The following is a 24,077-nucleotide window of genomic DNA, read 5'->3' on the forward strand; positions in this document are numbered from 1 at the left end:
TATCCATTGGCCACTACTCCTGACCATTGCCCTAATGTTGGTATAATTACTTCAAATTGGCATTACTCTGAAAAACCATAGAACATCACTGTCAAAACTACAATAGCAAAGAATTCTGCTGCTATGACCTGGAATCGAACCAGGGTTACTGCGACCACAACGCAGAATACTCACCACTATACGATCATAGCCACTGACTGCTACAGAGACCCTTCAAAATACATTCACCTTCTTCTTCTTCATGGGAGGCTCTAAGATCCAGGAAGAACAAAACTAATTGGATGTCCATTCATGGACAACTGTTAAACATGAGCAAGTAGTATGAGATGTTCAAATATTTGTCCAGAGGTTTTCCTTACATCAGAGTCGATAAAACAGATTATGACAGCAGTTCAATGGTAATGCAGCTTTACGACTGACCATGGTGATTTCGCTAGTTTCTACTTGATAAGAGTGTCTTTGGGAGTTTGATGTCAAAACGAAGCTGAAGATCAATTTTGCCAGTTCGTAAATGGTCCCAATGAGATTATGATAACAAGAAAGATTATACTTAACTGAATTCCAAGGGTCTGAGAAACCAAGACACCCCGGGTGATCTTTGTCAAGTCTGCAACAGAGATAGTGTTGCCAACAAAAGTTTAAAAAGAGCTAGCTAGGAGTTGGAGCTAGAATCATCTGATCCATAGTCAGATGCGTTATCCATTGCCCCACTATCCCAAGCCAATACCCTAATGTTGGAATAATTACTTTAAATTGGCATTACTCCGAAAAACCATAGTACATAACTGTCAAAACTACAATAACAAAGAACACTGCTACTATGACCTGAAATCGAAACAGGGTTACTGCGACCACAACGCAGAGTACTCACCACTATACGATCATAGCCACTGACTGCTGCAGAGACCCTTCAAGACACATTCACCTTCTTCTTCTTCATGGGAGGTTATAAGATCCAGGAAGAACAAAACTAATTGGATGCCCATTCATGGACAACTGTTAAACATGAGCAAGTAGTATGAGATGTTCAAATATATGTCCAGAAGTTTTCCTTACATCAGAGTCAATAAAACAGATTATGAGAGCAGTTCAATGGTAATGCAGTTTTACGACTGACCATGGTGATTTCAATAGTTTCTACTTGATAAGAGTGTCTTTGGAAGTTTGATGTCAAAACGAAGCTGAAGATCAATTTTGCCAGTTAGGAAATGGTCCCAATGAGATTATGATAACAAGAATGATTAAACTTAACTGAATTCCAGGGGTCAGAGAAACCAAGACACCCCGGGTGATCTTTGTCAAGTATGCAACAGAGATAGTGTTGCCAACAAAAGTTTAAAATGAGCTAGGCAGGAGTTGAAACTAGAATCTTCGCATCCATGGTCAGATGCGTTATCCAGTACACCACTAGCCTTGAACCCTGCCAAAATGTTGGTATAATTACTTCAAATTGGCATTACTCCGAAAAACCATAGTACATAACTGTCAAAACTACAATAGCAAAGAATACTGCTGCTATGAACTGGAATCGAACCAGGGTTACTGCGACCATAACGCAGAGTACTCACCACTATACGATCACAGCCACTGACTCCTGCAGAGACCCTTCGAGACACATTCACCTTCTTCTTCTTCATGGGAGGTTATAAGATCCAGGAAGAACAAAACGAATTGGATCCCCATTCATGGACAACTGTTAAACATGAGCAAGTAGTATGAGATGTTCAAATATTTATCCAGAAGTTTTCCTTACATCAGAGTCGATAAAACAGATTATGACAGCAGTTCAATGGTAATGCAGTTTTACGACTGACCATGGTGATTTCACTAGTTTCTACTTGATAAGAGTGTCTTTGGGAATTTGATGTCAAAACGAAGCTGAAGATCAATTTTGCCAGTTAGTAAATAATACCAATGAGATTATGATAACAAGACAGATTATACTTAACTGAATTCCAGGGGTCTGAGAAACCAAGACACGCCGGGTGATCTTTGTCAAGGATGTAACAGAGATACTGTTGCCAACAAAAGTTTAAAAAGAGCTAGCTAGGAGTTGAACCTAGAATCTTCTTATCCGTAGTCAGATGCGTTATCCATTGCCCCACTAGCCCTGACCATCACCCTAATGTTGGTATAATTACTTCAAATTAGCATTGCTCCGAAAAACCAGAGTACATCACTGTCAAAACTACAATAGCAAAGAATACTGCTGCTATGACCTGGAATCGAACCAGGGTTACTGCGACCACAACGCAGAGTACTCACCACTATACGATCATAGCCACTGACTCCTGCAGAGACCCTTCAAGACACATTCACCTTCTTCTTCTTCATGGGACGCACTAAGATCCAGGAAGAAGAAGACTAATTGGATGCCCATTCATCGACAACTGTTAAACATGAGCAAGTAGTATGAGATGTTCAAATATTTGTCCAGAAGTTTTCCTTACATCAGAGTCGATAAAACAGATTATGACAGCAGTTCAATGGTAATGCAGTTTTACGACTGACCATGGTGATTTCACTAGTTTCTACTTGATAAGAGTGTCTTTGGGAGTTTGATGTCGAAACGAAGCTGAAGATCAATTTTGCCAGTTAGTAAATAATCCCAATGAGATTATGATAACAAGACAGATTATACTTAACTGAATTCCAGGGGTCTGAGAAACCAAGACACGCCGGGTGATCGTTGTCAAGTATGCAACAGAGATAGTGTTGCCAACAAAAGGTTAAGAAGAGCTAGCTAGGAGTTGAACCTAGAATCTTCTGATCCGTAGTCAGATGCGTTATCCATTGCGCCACTAGCCCTGACCACCACCCTAATGTTGGTATAATTACTTCAAATTAGCATTGCTCGGAAAAACCAGAGTACATCACTGTCAAAACTACAATAGCAAAGAATACTGCTGCTATGACCTGGAATCGAACCAGGGTTACTGCGACCACAACGCAGAGTACTCACCACTATACGATCATAGCCACTGACTCCTGCAGAGACCCTTCAAAACACATTCACCTTCTTCTTCTTCATGGGAGGCACTAAGATCCAGGAAGAACAAGACTAATTGGATGCCCATTCATCGACAACTGTTAAACATGAGCAAGTAGTATGAGATGTTCAAATATTTGTCCAGAAGTTTTCCTTACATCAGAGTCGATAAAACAGATTATGACAGCAGGTCAATGGTAATGCAGTTTTACGACTGACCGTGGTGATTTCACTAGTTTCTACTTGATAAGAGTGTCTTTGGGAGTTTGATGTCGAAACGAAGCTGAAGATCAATTTTGCCAGTTAGTAAATAATCCCAATGAGATTATGATAACAAGAATGATTAAACTTAACTGAATTCCAGGGGTCAGAGAAACCAAGACACCCCGGGTGATCTTTGTCAAGTATGCAACAGAGATAGTGTTGCCAACAAAAGTTTAAAATGAGCTAGGCAGGAGTTGAAACTAGAATCTTCGCATCCATGGTCAGATGCGTTATCCAGTACACCACTAGCCTTGAACCCTGCCAAAATGTTGGTATAATTACTTCAAATTGGCATTACTCCGAAAAACCATAGTACATAACTGTCAAAACTACAATAGCAAAGAATACTGCTGCTATGAACTGGAATCGAACCAGGGTTACTGCGACCATAACGCAGAGTACTCACCACTATACGATCACAGCCACTGACTCCTGCAGAGACCCTTCGAGACACATTCACCTTCTTCTTCTTCATGGGAGGTTATAAGATCCAGGAAGAACAAAACGAATTGGATCCCCATTCATGGACAACTGTTAAACATGAGCAAGTAGTATGAGATGTTCAAATATTTATCCAGAAGTTTTCCTTACATCAGAGTCGATAAAACAGATTATGACAGCAGTTCAATGGTAATGCAGTTTTACGACTGACCATGGTGATTTCACTAGTTTCTACTTGATAAGAGTGTCTTTGGGAATTTGATGTCAAAACGAAGCTGAAGATCAATTTTGCCAGTTAGTAAATAATACCAATGAGATTATGATAACAAGACAGATTATACTTAACTGAATTCCAGGGGTCTGAGAAACCAAGACACGCCGGGTGATCTTTGTCAAGGATGTAACAGAGATACTGTTGCCAACAAAAGTTTAAAAAGAGCTAGCTAGGAGTTGAACCTAGAATCTTCTTATCCGTAGTCAGATGCGTTATCCATTGCCCCACTAGCCCTGACCATCACCCTAATGTTGGTATAATTACTTCAAATTAGCATTGCTCCGAAAAACCAGAGTACATCACTGTCAAAACTACAATAGCAAAGAATACTGCTGCTATGACCTGGAATCGAACCAGGGTTACTGCGACCACAACGCAGAGTACTCACCACTATACGATCATAGCCACTGACTCCTGCAGAGACCCTTCAAGACACATTCACCTTCTTCTTCTTCATGGGACGCACTAAGATCCAGGAAGAAGAAGACTAATTGGATGCCCATTCATCGACAACTGTTAAACATGAGCAAGTAGTATGAGATGTTCAAATATTTGTCCAGAAGTTTTCCTTACATCAGAGTCGATAAAACAGATTATGACAGCAGTTCAATGGTAATGCAGTTTTACGACTGACCATGGTGATTTCACTAGTTTCTACTTGATAAGAGTGTCTTTGGGAGTTTGATGTCGAAACGAAGCTGAAGATCAATTTTGCCAGTTAGTAAATAATCCCAATGAGATTATGATAACAAGACAGATTATACTTAACTGAATTCCAGGGGTCTGAGAAACCAAGACACGCCGGGTGATCGTTGTCAAGTATGCAACAGAGATAGTGTTGCCAACAAAAGGTTAAGAAGAGCTAGCTAGGAGTTGAACCTAGAATCTTCTGATCCGTAGTCAGATGCGTTATCCATTGCGCCACTAGCCCTGACCACCACCCTAATGTTGGTATAATTACTTCAAATTAGCATTGCTCGGAAAAACCAGAGTACATCACTGTCAAAACTACAATAGCAAAGAATACTGCTGCTATGACCTGGAATCGAACCAGGGTTACTGCGACCACAACGCAGAGTACTCACCACTATACGATCATAGCCACTGACTCCTGCAGAGACCCTTCAAAACACATTCACCTTCTTCTTCTTCATGGGAGGCACTAAGATCCAGGAAGAACAAGACTAATTGGATGCCCATTCATCGACAACTGTTAAACATGAGCAAGTAGTATGAGATGTTCAAATATTTGTCCAGAAGTTTTCCTTACATCAGAGTCGATAAAACAGATTATGACAGCAGGTCAATGGTAATGCAGTTTTACGACTGACCGTGGTGATTTCACTAGTTTCTACTTGATAAGAGTGTCTTTGGGAGTTTGATGTCGAAACGAAGCTGAAGATCAATTTTGCCAGTTAGTAAATAATCCCAATGAGATTATGATAACAAGAATGATTAAACTTAACTGAATTCCAGGGGTCAGAGAAACCAAGACACCCCGGGTGATCTTTGTCAAGTATGCAACAGAGATAGTGTTGCCAACAAAAGTTTAAAATGAGCTAGGCAGGAGTTGAAACTAGAATCTTCGCATCCATGGTCAGATGCGTTATCCAGTACACCACTAGCCTTGAACCCTGCCAAAATGTTGGTATAATTACTTCAAATTGGCATTACTCCGAAAAACCATAGTACATAACTGTCAAAACTACAATAGCAAAGAATACTGCTGCTATGAACTGGAATCGAACCAGGGTTACTGCGACCATAACGCAGAGTACTCACCACTATACGATCACAGCCACTGACTCCTGCAGAGACCCTTCGAGACACATTCACCTTCTTCTTCTTCATGGGAGGTTATAAGATCCAGGAAGAACAAAACGAATTGGATCCCCATTCATGGACAACTGTTAAACATGAGCAAGTAGTATGAGATGTTCAAATATTTATCCAGAAGTTTTCCTTACATCAGAGTCGATAAAACAGATTATGACAGCAGTTCAATGGTAATGCAGTTTTACGACTGACCATGGTGATTTCACTAGTTTCTACTTGATAAGAGTGTCTTTGGGAATTTGATGTCAAAACGAAGCTGAAGATCAATTTTGCCAGTTAGTAAATAATACCAATGAGATTATGATAACAAGACAGATTATACTTAACTGAATTCCAGGGGTCTGAGAAACCAAGACACGCCGGGTGATCTTTGTCAAGGATGTAACAGAGATACTGTTGCCAACAAAAGTTTAAAAAGAGCTAGCTAGGAGTTGAACCTAGAATCTTCTTATCCGTAGTCAGATGCGTTATCCATTGCCCCACTAGCCCTGACCATCACCCTAATGTTGGTATAATTACTTCAAATTAGCATTGCTCCGAAAAACCAGAGTACATCACTGTCAAAACTACAATAGCAAAGAATACTGCTGCTATGACCTGGAATCGAACCAGGGTTACTGCGACCACAACGCAGAGTACTCACCACTATACGATCATAGCCACTGACTCCTGCAGAGACCCTTCAAGACACATTCACCTTCTTCTTCTTCATGGGACGCACTAAGATCCAGGAAGAAGAAGACTAATTGGATGCCCATTCATCGACAACTGTTAAACATGAGCAAGTAGTATGAGATGTTCAAATATTTGTCCAGAAGTTTTCCTTACATCAGAGTCGATAAAACAGATTATGACAGCAGTTCAATGGTAATGCAGTTTTACGACTGACCATGGTGATTTCACTAGTTTCTACTTGATAAGAGTGTCTTTGGGAGTTTGATGTCGAAACGAAGCTGAAGATCAATTTTGCCAGTTAGTAAATAATCCCAATGAGATTATGATAACAAGACAGATTATACTTAACTGAATTCCAGGGGTCTGAGAAACCAAGACACGCCGGGTGATCGTTGTCAAGTATGCAACAGAGATAGTGTTGCCAACAAAAGGTTAAGAAGAGCTAGCTAGGAGTTGAACCTAGAATCTTCTGATCCGTAGTCAGATGCGTTATCCATTGCGCCACTAGCCCTGACCACCACCCTAATGTTGGTATAATTACTTCAAATTAGCATTGCTCGGAAAAACCAGAGTACATCACTGTCAAAACTACAATAGCAAAGAATACTGCTGCTATGACCTGGAATCGAACCAGGGTTACTGCGACCACAACGCAGAGTACTCACCACTATACGATCATAGCCACTGACTCCTGCAGAGACCCTTCAAAACACATTCACCTTCTTCTTCTTCATGGGAGGCACTAAGATCCAGGAAGAACAAGACTAATTGGATGCCCATTCATCGACAACTGTTAAACATGAGCAAGTAGTATGAGATGTTCAAATATTTGTCCAGAAGTTTTCCTTACATCAGAGTCGATAAAACAGATTATGACAGCAGGTCAATGGTAATGCAGTTTTACGACTGACCGTGGTGATTTCACTAGTTTCTACTTGATAAGAGTGTCTTTGGGAGTTTGATGTCGAAACGAAGCTGAAGATCAATTTTGCCAGTTAGTAAATAATCCCAATGAGATTATGATAACAAGACAGATTATACTTAACTGAATTCCAGGGGTCTGAGAAACCAAGACACGCCGGGTGATCTTTGTCAAGTATGCAACAGAGATAGTGTTGCCAACAAAAGGTTAAAAAGAGCTAGCTAGGAGTTGATCCTAGAATCTTCTGATCCGTAGTCAGATGCGTTATCCATTGCGCCACTAGCCCTGACCATCACCCTAATGTTGGTATAATTACTTCAAATTAGCATTGCTCCGAAAAACCAGAGTACATCACTGTCAAAACTACAATAGCAAAGAATACTGCTGCTATGACCTGGAATCGAACCAGGGTTACTGCGACCACAACGCAGAGTACTCACCACTATACGATCATAGCCACTGACTCCTGCAGAGACCCTTCAAGACACATTCACCTTCTTCTTCTTCATGGGAGGCACTAAAATCCAGGAAGAACAAGACTAATTGGATGCCCATTCATCGACAACTGTTAAACATGAGCAAGTAGTATGAGATGTTCAAATATTTGTCCAGAAGTTTTCCTTACATCAGTCGATAAAACAGATTATGACAGCAGGTCAATGGTAATGCAGTTTTACGACTGACCATGGTGATTTCACTAGTTTCTACTTGATAAGAGTGTCTTTGGGAGTTTGATGTCGAAACGAAGCTGAAGATCAATTTTGCCAGTTAGTAAATAATCCCAATGAGATTATGATAACAAGACAGATTATACTTAACTGAATTCCAGGGGTCTGAGAAACCAAGACACGCCGGGTGATCGTTGTCAAGTATGCAACAGAGATAGTGTTGCCAACAAAAGGTTAAAAAGAGCTAGCTAGGAGTTGAACCTAGAATCTTCTGATCCGTAGTCAGATGCGTTATCCATTGCGCCACTAGCCCTGACCATCACCCTATTGTTGGTATAATTACTTCAAATTAGCATTGCTCCGAAAAACCAGAGTACATCACTGTCAAAACTACAATAGCAAAGTATACTGCTACTATGACCTGGAATCGAACCAGGGTTACTGCGACCACAACGCAGAGTACTCACCACTATACGATCATAGCCACTGACTCCTGCAGAGACCCTTCAAGACACATTCACCTTCTTCTTCTTCATGGGAGGCACTAAGATCCAGGAAGAACAAGACTAATTGGATGCCCATTCATCGACAACTGTTAAACATGAGCAAGTAGTATGAGATGTTCAAATATTTGTCCAGAAGTTTTCCTTACATCAGAGTCGATAAAACAGATTATGACAGCAGTTCAATGGTAATGCAGTTTTACGACTGACCATGGTGATTTCACTAGTTTCTACTTGATAAGAGTGTCTTTGGGAGTTTGATGTCGAAACGAAGCTGAAGATCAATTTTGCCAGTTAGTAAATAATCCCAATGAGATTATGATAACAAGAAAGATTATACTTAACTGAATTCCAGGGGTCTGAGAAACCAAGACACGCCGGGTGATCTTTGTCAAGTATGCAACAGAGATAGTGTTGCCAACAAAAGGTTAAAAAGAGCTAGCTAGGAGTTGAACCTAGAATCTTCTGATCCGTAGTCAGATGCGTTATCCATTGCGCCACTAGCCCTGACCATCACCATATTGTTGGTATAATTACTTCAAATTAGCATTGCTCCGAAAAACCAGAGTACATCACTGTCAAAACTACAATAGCAAAGAATACTGCTGCTATGACCTGGAATCGAACCAGGGTTACTGCGACCACAACGCAGAGTACTCACCACTATACGATCATAGCCACTGACTCCTGCAGAGACCCTTCAAGACACATTCACCTTCTTCTTCTTCATGGGAGGCACTAAGATCCAGGAAGAACAAGACTAATTGGATGCCCATTCATCGACAACTGTTAAACATGAGCAAGTAGTATGAGATGTTCAAATATTTGTCCAGAAGTTTTACTTACATCAGTCGATAAAACAGATTATGACAGCAGGTCAATGGTAATGCAGTTTTACGACTGACCATGGTGATTTCACTAGTTTCTACTTGATAAGAGTGTCTTTGGGAGTTTGATGTCGAAACGAAGCTGAAGATCAATTTTGCCAGTTAGTAAATAATCCCAATGAGATTATGCTAACAAGAAAGATTATACTTAACTGAATTTCAGGGGTCTGAGAAACCAAGACACGCCGGGTGATCGTTGTCAAGTATGCAACAGAGATAGTGTTGCCAACAAAAGGTTAAAAAGAGCTAGCTAGGAGTTGAACCTAGAATCTTCTGATCCGTAGTCAGATGCGTTATCCATTGCGCCACTAGCCCTGACCATCACCCTATTGTTGGTATAATTACTTCAAATTAGCATTGCTCCGAAAAACCAGAGTACATCACTGTCAAAACTACAATAGCAAAGAATACTGCTGCTATGACCTGGAATCGAACCAGGGTTACTGCGACCACAACGCAGAGTACTCACCACTATACGATCATAGCCACTGACTCCTGCAGAGACCCTTCAAGACACATTCACCTTCTTCTTCTTCATGGGAGGCACTAAGATCCAGGAAGAACAAGACTAATTGGATGCCCATTCATCGACAACTGTTAAACATGAGCAAGTAGTATGAGATGTTCAAATATTTGTCCAGAAGTTTTCCTTACATCAGAGTCGATAAAACAGATTATGACAGCAGTTCAATGGTAATGCAGTTTTACGACTGACCATGGTGATTTCACTAGTTTCTACTTGATAAGAGTGTCTTTGGGAGTTTGATGTCGAAAGGAAGCTGAAGATCAATTTTGCCAGTTAGTAAATAATCCCAATGAGATTATGATAACAAGAAAGATTATACTTAACTGAATTTCAGGGGTCTGAGAAACCAAGACACGCCGGGTGATCGTTGTCAAGTATGCAACAGAGATAGTGTTGCCAACAAAAGGTTAAAAAGAGCTAGCTAGGAGTTGAACCTAGAATCTTATGATCCGTAGTCAGATGCGTTATCCATTGCGCCACTAGCCCTGACCATCATCCTATTGTTGGTATAATTACTTCAAATTAGCATTGCTCGGAAAAACCAGAGTACATCACTGTCAAAACTACAATAGCAAAGAATACTGCTGCTATGACCTGGAATCGAACCAGGGTTACTGCGACCACAACGCAGAGTACTCACCACTATACGATCATAGCCACTGACTCCTGCAGAGACCCTTCAAGACACATTCACCTTCTTCTTCTTCATGGGAGGCACTAAGATCCAGGAAGAACAAGACTAATTGGATGCCCATTCATCGACAACTGTTAAACATGAGCAAGTAGTATGAGATGTTCAAATATTTGTCCAGAAGTTTTCCTTACATCAGAGTCGATAAAACAGATTATGACAGCAGTTCAATGGTAATGCAGTTTTACGACTGACCATGGTGATTTCACTAGTTTCTACTTGATAAGAGTGTCTTTGGGAGTTTGATGTCGAAACGAAGCTGAAGATCAATTTTGCCAGTTAGTTAATAATCCCAATGAGATTATGATAACAAGAAAGATTATACTTAACTGAATTTCAGGGGTCTGAGAAACCAAGACACGCCGGGTGATCGTTGTCAAGTATGCAACAGAGATAGTGTTGCCAACAAAAGGTTAAAAAGAGCTAGCTAGGAGTTGAACCTAGAATCTTCTGATCCGTAGTCAGATGCGTTATCCATTGCGCCACTAGCCCTGACCACCGCCCTAATGTTGGTATAACTACTTCAAATTGGCATTACTCCGAAAAACCAGAGTACATCACTGTCAAAACTACAATAGCAAAGAATACTGCTGCTATTACCTGGAATCGAACCAGGCTTACTGCGACCACAACGCAGAGTACTCACCACTATACGATCATAGCCACTGACTCCTGCAGAGACCCTTCAAAACACATTCACCTTCTTCTTCTTCATGGGAGGCACTAAGATCCAGGAAGAACAAGACTAATTGGATGCCCATTCATCGACAACTGTTAAACATGAGCAAGTAGTATGAGATGTTCAAATATTTGTCCAGAAGTTTTCCTTACATCAGAGTCGATAAAACAGATTATGACAGCAGTTCAATGGTAATGCAGTTTTACGACTGACCATGGTGATTTCACTAGTTTCTACTTGATAAGAGTGTCTTTGGGAGTTTGATGTCGAAAGGAAGCTGAAGATCAATTTTGCCAGTTAGTAAATAATCCCAATGAGATTATGATAACAAAAAAGATTATACTTAACTGAATTTCAGGGGTCTGAGAAACCAAGACACGCCGGGTGATCGTTGTCAAGTATGCAACAGAGATAGTGTTGCCAACAAAAGGTTAAAAAGAGCTAGTTAGGAGTTGAACCTAGAATCTTATGATCCGTTGTCAGATGCATTATCCATTGCGCCACTAGCCCTGACCATCACCCTATTGTTGGTATAATTACTTCAAATTAGCATTGCTCCGAAAAACCAGAGTACATCACTGTCAAAACTACAATAGCAAAGAATACTGCTGCTATGACCTGGAATCGAACCAGGGTTACTGCGACCACAACGCAGAGTACTCACCACTATACGATCATAGCCACTGACTCCTGCAGAGACCCTTCAAGACACATTCACCTTCTTCTTCTTCATGGGAGGCACTAAGATCCAGGAAGAACAAGACTAATTGGATGCCCATTCATCGACAACTGTTAAACATGAGCAAGTAGTATGAGATGTTCAAATATTTGTCCAGAAGTTTTCCTTACATCAGAGTCGATAAAACAGATTATGACAGCAGTTCAATGGTAATGCAGTTTTACGACTGACCATGGTGATTTCACTAGTTTCTACTTGATAAGAGTGTCTTTGGGAGTTTGATGTCGAAACGAAGCTGAAGATCAATTTTGCCAGTTAGTTAATAATCCCAATGAGATTATGATAACAAGAAAGATTATACTTAACTGAATTTCAGGGGTCTGAGAAACCAAGACACGCCGGGTGATCGTTGTCAAGTATGCAACAGAGATAGTGTTGCCAACAAAAGGTTAAAAAGAGCTAGCTAGGAGTTGAACCTAGAATCTTCTGATCCGTAGTCAGATGCGTTATCCATTGCGCCACTAGCCCTGACCACCGCACTAATGTTGGTATAACTACTTCAAATTGGCATTACTCCGAAAAACCAGAGTACATCACTGTCAAAACTACAATAGCAAAGAATACTGCTGCTATTACCTGGAATCGAACCAGGCTTACTGCGACCACAACGCAGAGTACTCACCACTATACGATCATAGCCACTGACTCCTGCAGAGACCCTTCAAAACACATTCACCTTCTTCTTCTTCATGGGAGGCACTAAGATCCAGGAAGAACAAGACTAATTGGATGCCCATTCATCGACAACTGTTAAACATGAGCAAGTAGTATGAGATGTTCAAATATTTGTCCAGAAGTTTTCCTTACATCAGATTCGATAAAACAGATTATGACAGCAGTTCAATGGTAATGCAGTTTTACGACTGACCATGGTGATTTCACTAGTTTCTACTTGATAAGAGTGTCTTTGGGAGTTTGATGTCGAAAGGAAGCTGAAGATCAATTTTGCCAGTTAGTAAATAATCCCAATGAGATTATGATAACAAGAAAGATTATACTTAACTGAATTTCAGGGGTCTGAGAAACCAAGACACGCCGGGTGATCGTTGTCAAGTATGCAACAGAGATAGTGTTGCCAACAAAAGGTTAAAAAGAGCTAGTTAGGAGTTGAACCTAGAATCTTATGATCCGTAGTCAGATGCGTTATCCATTGCGCCACTAGCCCTGACCATCACCCTATTGTTGGTATAATTACTTCAAATTAGCATTGCTCCGAAAAACCAGAGTACATCACTGTCAAAACTACAATAGCAAAGAATACTGCTGCTATGACCTGGAATCGAACCAGGGTTACTGCGACCACAACGCAGAGTACTCACCACTATACGATCATAGCCACTGACTCCTGCAGAGACCCTTCAAGACACATTCACCTTCTTCTTCTTCATGGGAGGCACTAAGATCCAGGAAGAACAAGACTAATTGGATGCCCATTCATCGACAACTGTTAAACATGAGCAAGTAGTATGAGATGTTCAAATATTTGTCCAGAAGTTTTCCTTACATCAGAGTCGATAAAACAGATTATGACAGCAGTTCAATGGTAATGCAGTTTTACGACTGACCATGGTGATTTCACTAGTTTCTACTTGATAAGAGTGTCTTTGGGAGTTTGATGTCGAAACGAAGCTGAAGATCAATTTTGCCAGTTAGTAAATAATCCCAATGAGATTATGATAACAAGACAGATTATACTTAACTGAATTTCAGGGGTCTGAGAAACCAAGACACGCCGGGTGATCGTTGTCAAGTATGCAACAGAGATAGTGTTGCCAACAAAAGGTTAAAAAGAGCTAGCTAGGAGTTGAACCTAGAATATTCTGATCCGTAGTCAGATGCGTTATCCATTGCGCCACTAGCCCTGACCACCGTCCTAATGTTGGTATAACTACTTCAAATTGGCATTACTCCGAAAAACCAGAGTACATCACTGTCAAAACTACAATAGCAAAGAATACTGCTGCTATGACCTGGAATCGAACCAGGGTTACTGCGACCACAACGCAGAGTACTCACCACTATACGATCATAGCCACTGACTCCTGCAGAGACCCTTCAAAACACATTCACCTTCTTCTTCTTCATGGGAGGCACTAAGATCCAGGAAGAACAAGACTAATTGGATGCCCATTCATCGACAACTGTTAAACATGAGCAAGTAGTATGAGATGTTCAAATATTTGTCCAGAAGTTTTCCTTACATCAGAGTCGATAAAACATATTATGACAGCAGGTCAATGGTAATGCAGTTTTACGACTGACCATGGTGATTTCACTAGTTTCTACTTGATAAGAGTGTCTTTGGGAGTTTGATGTCGAAACGAAGCTGAAGATCAATTTTGCCAGTTAGTAAATAATCCCAATGAGATTATGATAACAAGACAGATTATACTTAACTGAATTCCAGGGGTCTGAGAAACCAAGACACGCTGGGTGATCTTTGTCAAGTATGCAACAGAGATAGTGTTGCCAACAAAAGGTTAAAAAGAGCTAGCTAGGAGTTGAACCTAGAATCTTGTGATCCGTAGTCAGATGCGTTATCCATTGCGCCACTAGCCCTGACCATCACCCTAATGTTGGTATAATTACTTCAAATTGTCATTGCTCCGAAAAACCAGAGTACATCACTGTCACAACTACAATAGCAAAGAATACTGCTGCTATGACCTGGAATCGAACCAGGGTTACTGCGACCACAACGCAGAGTACTCACCACTATACGATCATAGCCACTGACTCCTGCAAAGACCCTTCAAGACACATTCACCTTCTTCTTCTTCATGGGAGGCACTAAGATCCAGGAAGAACAAGACTAATTGGATGCCCATTCATCGACAACTGTTAAACATGAGCAAGTAGTATGAGATGTTCAAATATTTGTCCAGAAGTTTTCCTTACATCAGAGTCGATAAAACAGATTATGACAGCAGTTCAATGGTAATGCAGTTTTACGACTGACCATGGTGATTTCACTAGTTTCTACTTGATAAGAGTGTCTTTGGGAGTTTGATGTCGAAACGAAGCTGAAGATCAATTTTGCCAGTTAGTAAATAATCCCAATGAGATTATGATAACAAGAAAGATTATACTTAACTGAATTTCAGGGGTCTGAGAAACCAAGACACGCCGGGTGATCGTTGTCAAGTATGCAACAGAGATAGTGTTGCCAACAAAAGGTTAAAAAGAGCTAGCTAGGAGTTGAACCTAGAATCTTCTGATTCCGAAGTCAGATGCGTTATCCATTGCGCCACTAGCCCTGACCACTGTCCTAATGTTGGTATAATTACTTCAAATTAGCATTGCTCCGAAAAACCAGAGTACATCACTGTCAAAACTACAATAGCAAAGAATACTGCTGCTATGACCTGGAATCGAACCAGGATTACTGCGACCACAACGCAGAGTACTCACCACTATACGATCATAGCCACTGACTCCTGCAGAGACCCTTCAAGACACATTCACCTTCTTCTTCTTCATGGGAGGCACTAAGATCCAGGAAGAACAAGACTAATTGGATGCCCATTCATCGACAACTGTTAAACATGAGCAAGTAGATAGATAGATAGATAGATAGATACTTTATTCATCCCCTAAGGGAAATTCACATTTCCAGCAGCATCCCTAAGCTGAGAACAGTACAATAATAAAGCCAAAAGAATACAATATACAAATACCCAGTGTGACGTGCAAATGCCCACTTTAGCATGTTATATAGAGTAACCAAATAGTGCTACACAGAACACATAATGCAGTAAGATTCAGTAATATCCAATGTAGGTGGTATGGTTTAATGTGGGCCTTTACTCTGCCGGGTGGAGTTAAAGAGCCTCATGGCATGAGGAAGAAAAGATCTCTTCAGTCTGTCCGTAGTACAAGACAGTGACAGCAGTCTGTCACTGAAACTGCTCTTCTGTCCGGAGATAATGCTGTGAAGCGGATGCGATGGATTGTCCATGATTGACCTCAGCTTTTTCAGTGCCTGTCTCTCAGCTACTGTTGTTAGGCTGTCTAGCTCTTTGCCCACAACAGAGCTCGCTTTCCTAGCCAGTTTATTGAGACAAGAGGCATCCTTCTTCTTGACGCTGCCTCCCCAACACGCTGCCGCATAGAAGAGGGCGCTTGCCACTACTGTCTCATAGAATATTTTCAGGAGCTTTTTGCAGATGTTGAAGGAGGCCAGCCTTCTGAGGAAGTAAAGTCGGCTTTGCCCTTTCCTACATAGAGCTTCTGTGTTGGCAGTCCAGTCCAGTTTGTTGTCCAGCTGCACACCCAGGTATTTGTAGGTCTGGACAAATTCTACACATTCTCCCTTGATGGTTACAGGAACCGGATGAGTTCTGGTTCTCCTGAAGTCCACCACCATCTCTCTGGTCTTGGTGGTGTTTAGGTGCAGGTGGTTTGCGTCGCTCCATCGGACAAAGTCCTGAATCAATTTCCTGTACTCCTCCTCCTGCCCGTTTCTGATACATCCCACGATCGCAGTGTCATCTGCAAACTTTTGCACATGGCAGGACTCAGAGTTGTACTTAAAGTCCGATGTATATAGAATGAATAGGAACGGAGAGAGAACGGTCCCCTGCGGAGATCCTGTGCTGCTAACCACGGTGTCCGATGTACAGCCCCCCTGTTTCACATACTGCGGTCTGCCTGTCAGGTAGTCAGTAATCCATTCTACAAGGTGTGAGCTAACTCCCATCTCTGTCAATTTCCTACTCAGTAGCAGAGGCTGTATGGTATTGAAGGCACTAGAGAAGTCCAAAAATGTAATCCTCACAGCCCCCTTCGCCCTATCCAGGTGAGAGAGGGATCGGTGTAACATGTATAATATAGCATCCTCCACTCCCACCTTCTCCTGGTAAGCAAATTGCAGTGGGTCGATGGCGTGACGGACCTGTAGCCTCAGGTGGTGCAGCAGCAGCCGCTCCATGGTCTTCATCACATGTGATGTCAGGGCGACTGGCCTGAAGTCGTTGAGTTCCTCTGGTCTTGATTTCTTTGGGACTGGGATGATGCAGGATGTTTTCCACAGCTGAGGGACCCTCCCCTGTTCAAGGCTCAGGTTGAAGATGCGCTGTAGAGGGTCTCCCAGCTCAGACGCACAGGCTTTCAGCAGTCGGGGGGATATTCCATCCGGACCAGCTGCCTTGCTGGTTCGTAGCCTTCTCAGCTCCCCACACACCTGGGCTGAAGTTATTTTTAGTGGGGGGATGTCTTCCATGCTAGTGTCCAGAGGGGGAGGGGGAAGGACAGCTGCACAACTCAGGGGTGAGGATGAGGCGGAGTGGTCAAACCTGTTGAAAAAGTTGTTCAACTGGTTGACTCGCCCCACATCTATATCCACAGCCACACTCTGCTTGGTGCTGCAGCCAGTAATTGTTTTCATCCCTTCCCACACCTCCTTCATGTTGTTGTTCAGCAGCTTTTTCTCCAACTTCCTCCTGTACTGCTCCTTCCCTTTCTGGAGCTGGACTTTGAGCTCCTTCTGTACTCGTTTTAGCTCCTGATGATCACCATTTTTAAAGGCCCTCTTCTTTTGGTTCAGAAGGCACTTGATGTCTCTCGTGATCCAGGGCTTGTTGTTGGCATAGCAGCGTACAGTCTTTATAGGATGTTCAAATATTTGTCCAGAAGTTTTCCTTACATCAGAGTCGATAAAACAGATTATGACAGCAGTTCAATGGTAATGCAGTTTTACGACTGAGCATGGTGATTTCACTAGTTTCTACTTGATAAGAGTGTCTTTGGGAGTTTGATGTCGAAACGAAGCTGAAGATCAATTTTGCCAGTTAGTAAATAATCCCAATGAGATTATGATAACAAGAAAGATTATACTTAACTGAATTTCAGGGGTCTGAGGAACCAAGACACGCCGGGTGATCGTTGTCAAGTATGCAACAGAGATAGTGTTGCCAACAAAAGGTTAAAAAGAGCTAGCTAGGAGTTGAACCTAGAATCTTCTGATCCGTAGTCAGATGCGTTATCCATTGCGCCACTAGCCCTGACCACTGCCCTAATGTTGGTATAATTACTTCAAATTGGCCTTACTCCGAAAAACCAGAGTACATCACTGTCAAAACTACAATAGCAAAGGATACTGCTGCTATGACCTGGAATCGATCCAGGGTTACTGCGACCACAACGCAGAGTACTCACCACTATACGATCATAGCCACTGACCTCTGCAGAGACCCTTCAAGACACATTCACCTTCTTCTTCTTCATGGGAGGCACTAAGATCCAGGAAGAACAAGACTAATTGGATGCCCATTCATCGACAACTGTTAAACATGAGCAAGTAGTATGAGATGTTCAAATATTTGTCCAGAAGTTTTCCTTACATCAGAGTCGATAAAACAGATTATGACAGCAGTTCAATGGTAATGCAGTTTTACGACTGACCATGGTGATTTCACTAGTTTCTACTTGATAAGAGTGTCTTTGGGAGTTTGATGTCGAAACGAAGCTGAAGATCAATTTTGCCAGTTAGTAAATAATCCCAATGAGATTATGATAACAAGACAGATTATACTTAACTGAATTCCAGGGGTCTGAGAAACCAAGACACGCTGGGTGATCTTTGTCAAGTATGCAACAGAGATAGTGTTGCCAACAAAAGGTTAAAAAGAGCTAGCTAGGAGTTGAACCTAGAATCTTGTGATCCGTAGTCAGATGCGTTATCCATTGCGCCACTAGCCCTGACCATCTCCCTAATGTTGGTATAATTACTTCAAATTGGCATTGCTCCGAAAAACCAGAGTACATCACTGTCAAAACTACAATAGCAAAGAATACTGCTGCTATGACCTGGAATCGAACCAGGGTTACTGCGACCACAACGCAGAGTACTCACCACTATACGATCATAGCCACTGACTCCTGCAGGGACCCTTCAAGACACATTCACCTTCTTCTTCTTCATGGGAGGCACTAAGATCCAGGAAGAAGAAGACTAATTGGATGCCCATTCATCGACAACTGTTAAACATGAGCAAGTAGTATGAGATGTTCAAATATTTGTCCAGAAGTTTTCCTTACATCAGAGTCGATAAAACAGATTATGACAGCAGTTCAATGGTAATGCAGTTTTACGACTGACCATGGTGATTTCACTAGTTTCTACTTGATAAGAGTGTCTTTGGGAGTTTGATGTCGAAACGAAGCTGAAGATCAATTTTGCCAGTTAGTAAATAATCCCAATGAGATTATGATAACAAGACAGATTATACTTAACTGAATTCCAGGGGTCTGAGAAACCAAGACATGCTGGGTGATCTTTGTCAAGTATGCAACAGAGATAGTGTTGCCAACAAAAGGTTAAAAAGAGCTAGCTAGGAGTTGAACCTAGAATCTTGTGATCCGTAGTCAGATGCATTATCCATTGCGCCACTAGCCCTGACCATCTCCCTAAAGTTGGTATAATTACTTCAAATTGGCATTGCTCCGAAAAACCAGAGTACATCACTGTCAAAACTACAATAGCAAAGAATACTGCTGCTATGACCTGGAATCGAACCAGGGTTACTGCGACCACAACGCAGAGTACTCACCACTATACGATCATAGCCACTGACTCCTGCAAAGACCCTTCAAGACACATTCACCTTCTTCTTCTTCATGGGAGGCACTAAGATCTAGGAAGAACAAGACTAATTGGATGCCCATTCATCGACAACTGTTAAACATGAGCAAGTAGTATGAGATGTTCAAATATTTGTCCAGAAGTTTTCCTTACATCAGAGTCGATAAAACAGATTATGACAGCAGTTCAATGGTAATGCAGTTTTACGACTGACCATGGTGATTTCACTAGTTTCTACTTGATAAGAGTGTCTTTGGGAGTTTGATGTCGAAACGAAGCTGAAGATCAATTTTGCCAGTTAGTAAATAATCCCAATGAGATTATGATAACAAGAAAGATTATACTTAACTGAATTTCAGGGGTCTGAGAAACCAAGACACGCCGGGTGATCTTTGTCAAGTATGCAACAGAGATAGTGTTGCCAACAAAAGGTTAAAAAGAGCTAGCTAGGAGTTGAACCTAGAATCTTGTGATCCGTAGTCAGATGCATTATCCATTGCGCCACTAGCCCTGACCATCTCCCTAAAGTTGGTATAATTACTTCAAATTGGCATTGCTCCGAAAAACCAGAGTACATCACTGTCAAAACTACAATAGCAAAGAATACTGCTGCTATGACCTGGAATCGAACCAGGGTTACTGCGACCACAACGCAGAGTACTCACCACTATACGATCATAGCCACTGACTCCTGCAGGGACCCTTCAAGACACATTCACCTTCTTCTTCTTCATGGGAGGCACTAAGATCCAGGAAGAACAAGACTAATTGGATGCCCATTCATCGACAACTGTTAAACATGAGCAAGTAGTATGAGATGTTCAAATATTTGTCCAGAAGTTTTCCTTACATCAGAGTCGATAAAACAGATTATGACAGCAGTTCAATGGTAATGCAGTTTTACGACTGACCATGGTGATTTCACTAGTTTCTACTTGATAAGAGTGTCTTTGGGAGTTTGATGTCGAAACGAAGCTGAAGATCAATTTTGCCAGTTAGTAAATAATCCCAATGAGATTATGATAACAAGACAGATTATACTTAACTGAATTCCAGGGGTCTGAGAAACCAAGACATGCTGGGTGATCTTTGTCAAGTATGCAACAGAGATAGTGTTGCCAACAAAAGGTTAAAAAGAGCTAGCTAGGAGTTGAACCTAGAATCTTGTGATCCGTAGTCAGATGCGTTATCCATTGCACCACTAGCCCTGACCATCACCCTAATGTTGGTATAATTACTTCAAATTGGCATTGCTCCGAAAAACCAGAGTACATCACTGTCAAAACTACAATAGCAAAGAATACTGCTGCTATGACCTGGAATCGAACCAGGGTTACTGCGACCACAACGCAGAGTACTCACCACTATACGATCATAGCCACTGACTCCTGCAAAGACCCTTCAAGACACATTCACCTTCTTCTTCTTCATGGGAGGCACTAAGATCCAGGAAGAACAAGACTAATTGGATGCCCATTCATCGACAACTGTTAAACATGAGCAAGTAGTATGAGATGTTCAAATATTTGTCCAGAAGTTTTCCTTACATCAGAGTCGATAAAACAGATTATGACAGCAGTTCAATGGTAATGCAGTTTTACGACTGACCATGGTGATTTCACTAGTTTCTACTTGATAAGAGTGTCTTTGGGAGTTTGATGTCGAAACGAAGCTGAAGATCAATTTTGCCAGTTAGTAAATAATCCCAATGAGATTATGATAACAAGAAAGATTATACTTAACTGAATTTCAGGGGTCTGAGAAACCAAGACACGCCGGGTGATCGTTGTAAAGTATGCAACAGAGATAGTGTTGCCAACAAAAGGTTAAAAAGAGCTAGCTAGGAGTTGAACCTAGAATCTTCTGATTCCGTAGTCAGATGCGTTATCCATTGCGCCACTAGCCCTGACCACTGCCCTAATGTTGGTATAATTACTTCAAATTGGCATTACTCCGAAAAACCAGAGTACATCACTGTCAAAACTACAATAGCAAAGAATACTGCTGCTATGACCTGGAATCGAACCAGGGTTACTGCGACCACAACGCAGAGTACTCACCACTATACGATCATAGCCACTGACCTCTGCAGAGACCCTTCAAGACACATTCACCTTCTTCTTCTTCATGGGAGGCACTAAGATCCAGGAAGAACAAGACTAATTGGATGCCCATTCATCGACAACTGTTAAACATGAGCAAGTAGTATGAGATGTTCAAATATTTGTCCAGAAGTTTTCCTTACATCAGAGTCGATAAAACAGATTATGACAGCAGTTCAATGGTAATGCAGTTTTACGACTGACCATGGTGATTTCACTAGTTTCTACTTGATAAGAGTGTCTTTGGGAGTTTGATGTCGAAACGAAGCTGAAGATCAATTTTGCCAGTTAGTAAATAATCCCAATGAGATTATGATAACAAAACAGATTATACTTAACTGAATTCCAGGGGTCTGAGAAACCAAGACACGCCGGGTGATCTTTGTCAAGTATGCAACAGAGATAGTGTTGCCAACAAAAGGTTAAAAAGAGCTAGCTAGGAGTTGAACCTAGAATCTTCTGATTCCGTAGTCAGATGCGTTATCCATTGCGCCACTAGCCCTGACCACTGCCCTAATGTTGGTATAATTACTTCAAATTGGCATTACTCCGAAAAACCAGAGTACATCACTGTCAAAACTACAATAGCAAAGAATACTGCTGCTATGACCTGGAATCGAACCAGGGTTACTGCGACCACAACGCAGAGTACTCACCACTATACGATCATAGCCACTGACCTCTGCAGAGACCCTTCAAGACACATTCACCTTCTTCTTCTTCATGGGAGGCACTAAGATCCAGGAAGAACAAGACTAATTGGATGCCCATTCATCGACAACTGTTAAACATGAGCAAGTAGTATGAGATGTTCAAATATTTGTCCAGAAGTTTTCCTTACATCAGAGTCGATAAAACAGATTATGACAGCAGTTCAATGGTAATGCAGTTTTACGACTGACCATGGTGATTTCACTAGTTTCTACTTGATAAGAGTGTCTTTGGGAGTTTGATGTCGAAACGAAGCTGAAGATCAATTTTGCCAGTTAGTAAATAATCCCAATGAGATTATGATAACAAAACAGATTATACTTAACTGAATTCCAGGGGTCTGAGAAACCAAGACACGCCGGGTGATCTTTGTCAAGTATGCAACAGAGATAGTGTTGCCAACAAAAGGTTAAGAAGAGCTAGCTAGGAGTTGAACCTAGAATCTTCTGATCCGTAGTCAGATGCGTTATCCATTGCGCCACTAGCCCTGACCACCACCCTAATGTTGGTATAATTACTTCAAATTAGCATTGCTCCGAAAAACCAGAGTACATCACTGTCAAAACTACAATAGCAAAGAATACTGCTGCTATGACCTGGAATCGAACCAGGGTTACTGCGACCACAACACAGAGTACTCACCACTATACGATCATAGCCACTGACTTCTGCAGAGACCCTTCAAGACACATTCACCTTCTTCTTCTTCATGGGAGGCACTAAGATCCAGGAAGAACAAGACTAATTGGATGCCCATTCATCGACAACTGTTAAACATGAGCAAGTAGTATGAGATGTTCAAATATTTGTCCAGAAGTTTTCCTTACATCAGAGTCGATAAAACAGATTATGACAGCAGTTCAATGGTAATGCAGTGTTACGACTGACCATGGTGATTTCACTAGTTTCTACTTGATAAGAGTGTCTTTGGGAGTTTGATGTCGAAATGAAGCTGAAGATCAATTTTGCCAGTTAGTAAATAATCCCAATGAGATTATGATAACAAGAAAGATTATACTTAACTGAATTTCAGGGGTCTGAGGAACCAAGACACGCCGGGTGATCGTTGTCAAGTATGCAACAGAGATAGTGTTGCCAACAAAAGGTTAAAAAGAGCTAGCTAGGAGTTGAACCTAGAATCTTCTGATCCATAGTCAGATGCGTTATCCATTGCGCCACTAGCCCTGACCACTGCCCTAATGTTGGTATAATTACTTCAAATTGGCCTTACTCCGAAAAACCAGAGTACATCACTGTCAAAACTACAATAGCAAAGGATACTGCTGCTATGACCTGGAATCGATCCAGGGTTACTGCGACCACAACGCAGAGTACTCACCACTATACGATCATAGCCACTGACCTCTGCAGAGACCCTTCAAGACACATTCACCTTCTTCTTCTTCATGGGAGGCACTAAGATCCAGGAAGAACAAGACTAATTGGATGCCCATTCATCGACAACTGTTAAACATGAGCAAGTAGTATGAGATGTTCAAATATTTGTCCAGAAGTTTTCCTTACATCAGAGTCGATAAAACAGATTATGACAGCAGTTCAATGGTAATGCAGTTTTACGACTGACCAT

General features: G+C 41.4%; 40 non-coding genes across 40 annotated transcripts; all 40 read right to left on the reverse strand.

Annotated features, from left to right (window-relative positions):
* Positions 1-119: 119 nt before the first annotated feature.
* trnah-gug (transfer RNA histidin (anticodon GUG)) lies at positions 120-191 on the reverse strand. Its single transcript has one exon. It is a non-coding gene; the product is annotated as a tRNA-His (tRNA).
* Positions 192-2,210: 2,019 nt separating this feature from the next.
* Positions 2,211-2,282, reverse strand: trnah-gug (transfer RNA histidin (anticodon GUG)). The gene has a single exon. It is a non-coding gene; the product is annotated as a tRNA-His (tRNA).
* Positions 2,283-2,735: 453 nt separating this feature from the next.
* On the reverse strand, positions 2,736-2,808 carry trnar-acg (transfer RNA arginine (anticodon ACG)). Its single transcript has one exon. It is a non-coding gene; the product is annotated as a tRNA-Arg (tRNA).
* A 99-nt stretch (positions 2,809-2,907) lies between these two features.
* trnah-gug (transfer RNA histidin (anticodon GUG)) lies at positions 2,908-2,979 on the reverse strand. Its single transcript has one exon. It is a non-coding gene; the product is annotated as a tRNA-His (tRNA).
* Positions 2,980-4,301: 1,322 nt separating this feature from the next.
* Positions 4,302-4,373, reverse strand: trnah-gug (transfer RNA histidin (anticodon GUG)). Its single transcript has one exon. It is a non-coding gene; the product is annotated as a tRNA-His (tRNA).
* A 453-nt stretch (positions 4,374-4,826) lies between these two features.
* trnar-acg (transfer RNA arginine (anticodon ACG)) lies at positions 4,827-4,899 on the reverse strand. Its single transcript has one exon. It is a non-coding gene; the product is annotated as a tRNA-Arg (tRNA).
* Positions 4,900-4,998: 99 nt separating this feature from the next.
* trnah-gug (transfer RNA histidin (anticodon GUG)) lies at positions 4,999-5,070 on the reverse strand. The gene has a single exon. It is a non-coding gene; the product is annotated as a tRNA-His (tRNA).
* Positions 5,071-6,392: 1,322 nt separating this feature from the next.
* Positions 6,393-6,464, reverse strand: trnah-gug (transfer RNA histidin (anticodon GUG)). The gene has a single exon. It is a non-coding gene; the product is annotated as a tRNA-His (tRNA).
* A 453-nt stretch (positions 6,465-6,917) lies between these two features.
* On the reverse strand, positions 6,918-6,990 carry trnar-acg (transfer RNA arginine (anticodon ACG)). Its single transcript has one exon. It is a non-coding gene; the product is annotated as a tRNA-Arg (tRNA).
* Positions 6,991-7,089: 99 nt separating this feature from the next.
* trnah-gug (transfer RNA histidin (anticodon GUG)) lies at positions 7,090-7,161 on the reverse strand. Its single transcript has one exon. It is a non-coding gene; the product is annotated as a tRNA-His (tRNA).
* Positions 7,162-7,614: 453 nt separating this feature from the next.
* On the reverse strand, positions 7,615-7,687 carry trnar-acg (transfer RNA arginine (anticodon ACG)). Its single transcript has one exon. It is a non-coding gene; the product is annotated as a tRNA-Arg (tRNA).
* A 99-nt stretch (positions 7,688-7,786) lies between these two features.
* trnah-gug (transfer RNA histidin (anticodon GUG)) lies at positions 7,787-7,858 on the reverse strand. The gene has a single exon. It is a non-coding gene; the product is annotated as a tRNA-His (tRNA).
* A 451-nt stretch (positions 7,859-8,309) lies between these two features.
* trnar-acg (transfer RNA arginine (anticodon ACG)) lies at positions 8,310-8,382 on the reverse strand. Its single transcript has one exon. It is a non-coding gene; the product is annotated as a tRNA-Arg (tRNA).
* Positions 8,383-9,006: 624 nt separating this feature from the next.
* Positions 9,007-9,079, reverse strand: trnar-acg (transfer RNA arginine (anticodon ACG)). The gene has a single exon. It is a non-coding gene; the product is annotated as a tRNA-Arg (tRNA).
* A 99-nt stretch (positions 9,080-9,178) lies between these two features.
* Positions 9,179-9,250, reverse strand: trnah-gug (transfer RNA histidin (anticodon GUG)). Its single transcript has one exon. It is a non-coding gene; the product is annotated as a tRNA-His (tRNA).
* Positions 9,251-9,701: 451 nt separating this feature from the next.
* Positions 9,702-9,774, reverse strand: trnar-acg (transfer RNA arginine (anticodon ACG)). Its single transcript has one exon. It is a non-coding gene; the product is annotated as a tRNA-Arg (tRNA).
* A 99-nt stretch (positions 9,775-9,873) lies between these two features.
* Positions 9,874-9,945, reverse strand: trnah-gug (transfer RNA histidin (anticodon GUG)). The gene has a single exon. It is a non-coding gene; the product is annotated as a tRNA-His (tRNA).
* Positions 9,946-10,398: 453 nt separating this feature from the next.
* On the reverse strand, positions 10,399-10,471 carry trnar-acg (transfer RNA arginine (anticodon ACG)). Its single transcript has one exon. It is a non-coding gene; the product is annotated as a tRNA-Arg (tRNA).
* Positions 10,472-10,570: 99 nt separating this feature from the next.
* trnah-gug (transfer RNA histidin (anticodon GUG)) lies at positions 10,571-10,642 on the reverse strand. Its single transcript has one exon. It is a non-coding gene; the product is annotated as a tRNA-His (tRNA).
* A 453-nt stretch (positions 10,643-11,095) lies between these two features.
* On the reverse strand, positions 11,096-11,168 carry trnar-acg (transfer RNA arginine (anticodon ACG)). Its single transcript has one exon. It is a non-coding gene; the product is annotated as a tRNA-Arg (tRNA).
* Positions 11,169-11,964: 796 nt separating this feature from the next.
* Positions 11,965-12,036, reverse strand: trnah-gug (transfer RNA histidin (anticodon GUG)). Its single transcript has one exon. It is a non-coding gene; the product is annotated as a tRNA-His (tRNA).
* A 453-nt stretch (positions 12,037-12,489) lies between these two features.
* On the reverse strand, positions 12,490-12,562 carry trnar-acg (transfer RNA arginine (anticodon ACG)). The gene has a single exon. It is a non-coding gene; the product is annotated as a tRNA-Arg (tRNA).
* A 796-nt stretch (positions 12,563-13,358) lies between these two features.
* Positions 13,359-13,430, reverse strand: trnah-gug (transfer RNA histidin (anticodon GUG)). The gene has a single exon. It is a non-coding gene; the product is annotated as a tRNA-His (tRNA).
* Positions 13,431-13,883: 453 nt separating this feature from the next.
* trnar-acg (transfer RNA arginine (anticodon ACG)) lies at positions 13,884-13,956 on the reverse strand. The gene has a single exon. It is a non-coding gene; the product is annotated as a tRNA-Arg (tRNA).
* A 99-nt stretch (positions 13,957-14,055) lies between these two features.
* On the reverse strand, positions 14,056-14,127 carry trnah-gug (transfer RNA histidin (anticodon GUG)). Its single transcript has one exon. It is a non-coding gene; the product is annotated as a tRNA-His (tRNA).
* Positions 14,128-14,752: 625 nt separating this feature from the next.
* On the reverse strand, positions 14,753-14,824 carry trnah-gug (transfer RNA histidin (anticodon GUG)). Its single transcript has one exon. It is a non-coding gene; the product is annotated as a tRNA-His (tRNA).
* A 453-nt stretch (positions 14,825-15,277) lies between these two features.
* On the reverse strand, positions 15,278-15,351 carry trnar-ucg (transfer RNA arginine (anticodon UCG)). Its single transcript has one exon. It is a non-coding gene; the product is annotated as a tRNA-Arg (tRNA).
* Positions 15,352-15,450: 99 nt separating this feature from the next.
* On the reverse strand, positions 15,451-15,522 carry trnah-gug (transfer RNA histidin (anticodon GUG)). Its single transcript has one exon. It is a non-coding gene; the product is annotated as a tRNA-His (tRNA).
* Positions 15,523-18,023: 2,501 nt separating this feature from the next.
* trnar-acg (transfer RNA arginine (anticodon ACG)) lies at positions 18,024-18,096 on the reverse strand. The gene has a single exon. It is a non-coding gene; the product is annotated as a tRNA-Arg (tRNA).
* Positions 18,097-18,892: 796 nt separating this feature from the next.
* trnah-gug (transfer RNA histidin (anticodon GUG)) lies at positions 18,893-18,964 on the reverse strand. The gene has a single exon. It is a non-coding gene; the product is annotated as a tRNA-His (tRNA).
* Positions 18,965-19,589: 625 nt separating this feature from the next.
* Positions 19,590-19,661, reverse strand: trnah-gug (transfer RNA histidin (anticodon GUG)). Its single transcript has one exon. It is a non-coding gene; the product is annotated as a tRNA-His (tRNA).
* Positions 19,662-20,286: 625 nt separating this feature from the next.
* Positions 20,287-20,358, reverse strand: trnah-gug (transfer RNA histidin (anticodon GUG)). Its single transcript has one exon. It is a non-coding gene; the product is annotated as a tRNA-His (tRNA).
* A 625-nt stretch (positions 20,359-20,983) lies between these two features.
* trnah-gug (transfer RNA histidin (anticodon GUG)) lies at positions 20,984-21,055 on the reverse strand. Its single transcript has one exon. It is a non-coding gene; the product is annotated as a tRNA-His (tRNA).
* Positions 21,056-21,508: 453 nt separating this feature from the next.
* Positions 21,509-21,582, reverse strand: trnar-acg (transfer RNA arginine (anticodon ACG)). Its single transcript has one exon. It is a non-coding gene; the product is annotated as a tRNA-Arg (tRNA).
* A 99-nt stretch (positions 21,583-21,681) lies between these two features.
* On the reverse strand, positions 21,682-21,753 carry trnah-gug (transfer RNA histidin (anticodon GUG)). The gene has a single exon. It is a non-coding gene; the product is annotated as a tRNA-His (tRNA).
* Positions 21,754-22,206: 453 nt separating this feature from the next.
* Positions 22,207-22,280, reverse strand: trnar-acg (transfer RNA arginine (anticodon ACG)). The gene has a single exon. It is a non-coding gene; the product is annotated as a tRNA-Arg (tRNA).
* A 99-nt stretch (positions 22,281-22,379) lies between these two features.
* On the reverse strand, positions 22,380-22,451 carry trnah-gug (transfer RNA histidin (anticodon GUG)). The gene has a single exon. It is a non-coding gene; the product is annotated as a tRNA-His (tRNA).
* Positions 22,452-22,904: 453 nt separating this feature from the next.
* On the reverse strand, positions 22,905-22,977 carry trnar-acg (transfer RNA arginine (anticodon ACG)). The gene has a single exon. It is a non-coding gene; the product is annotated as a tRNA-Arg (tRNA).
* A 99-nt stretch (positions 22,978-23,076) lies between these two features.
* trnah-gug (transfer RNA histidin (anticodon GUG)) lies at positions 23,077-23,148 on the reverse strand. The gene has a single exon. It is a non-coding gene; the product is annotated as a tRNA-His (tRNA).
* A 453-nt stretch (positions 23,149-23,601) lies between these two features.
* On the reverse strand, positions 23,602-23,674 carry trnah-aug (transfer RNA histidin (anticodon AUG)). The gene has a single exon. It is a non-coding gene; the product is annotated as a tRNA-His (tRNA).
* Positions 23,675-24,077: the final 403 nt, after the last annotated feature.

Source organism: Urocampus carinirostris, chromosome 8, assembly GCF_059441175.1.
Source record: "Urocampus carinirostris isolate Australia breed hairy pipefish chromosome 8, RoL_Ucar_1.0, whole genome shotgun sequence".
Classification (NCBI taxonomy): Eukaryota; Metazoa; Chordata; class Actinopteri; order Syngnathiformes; family Syngnathidae; genus Urocampus; species Urocampus carinirostris.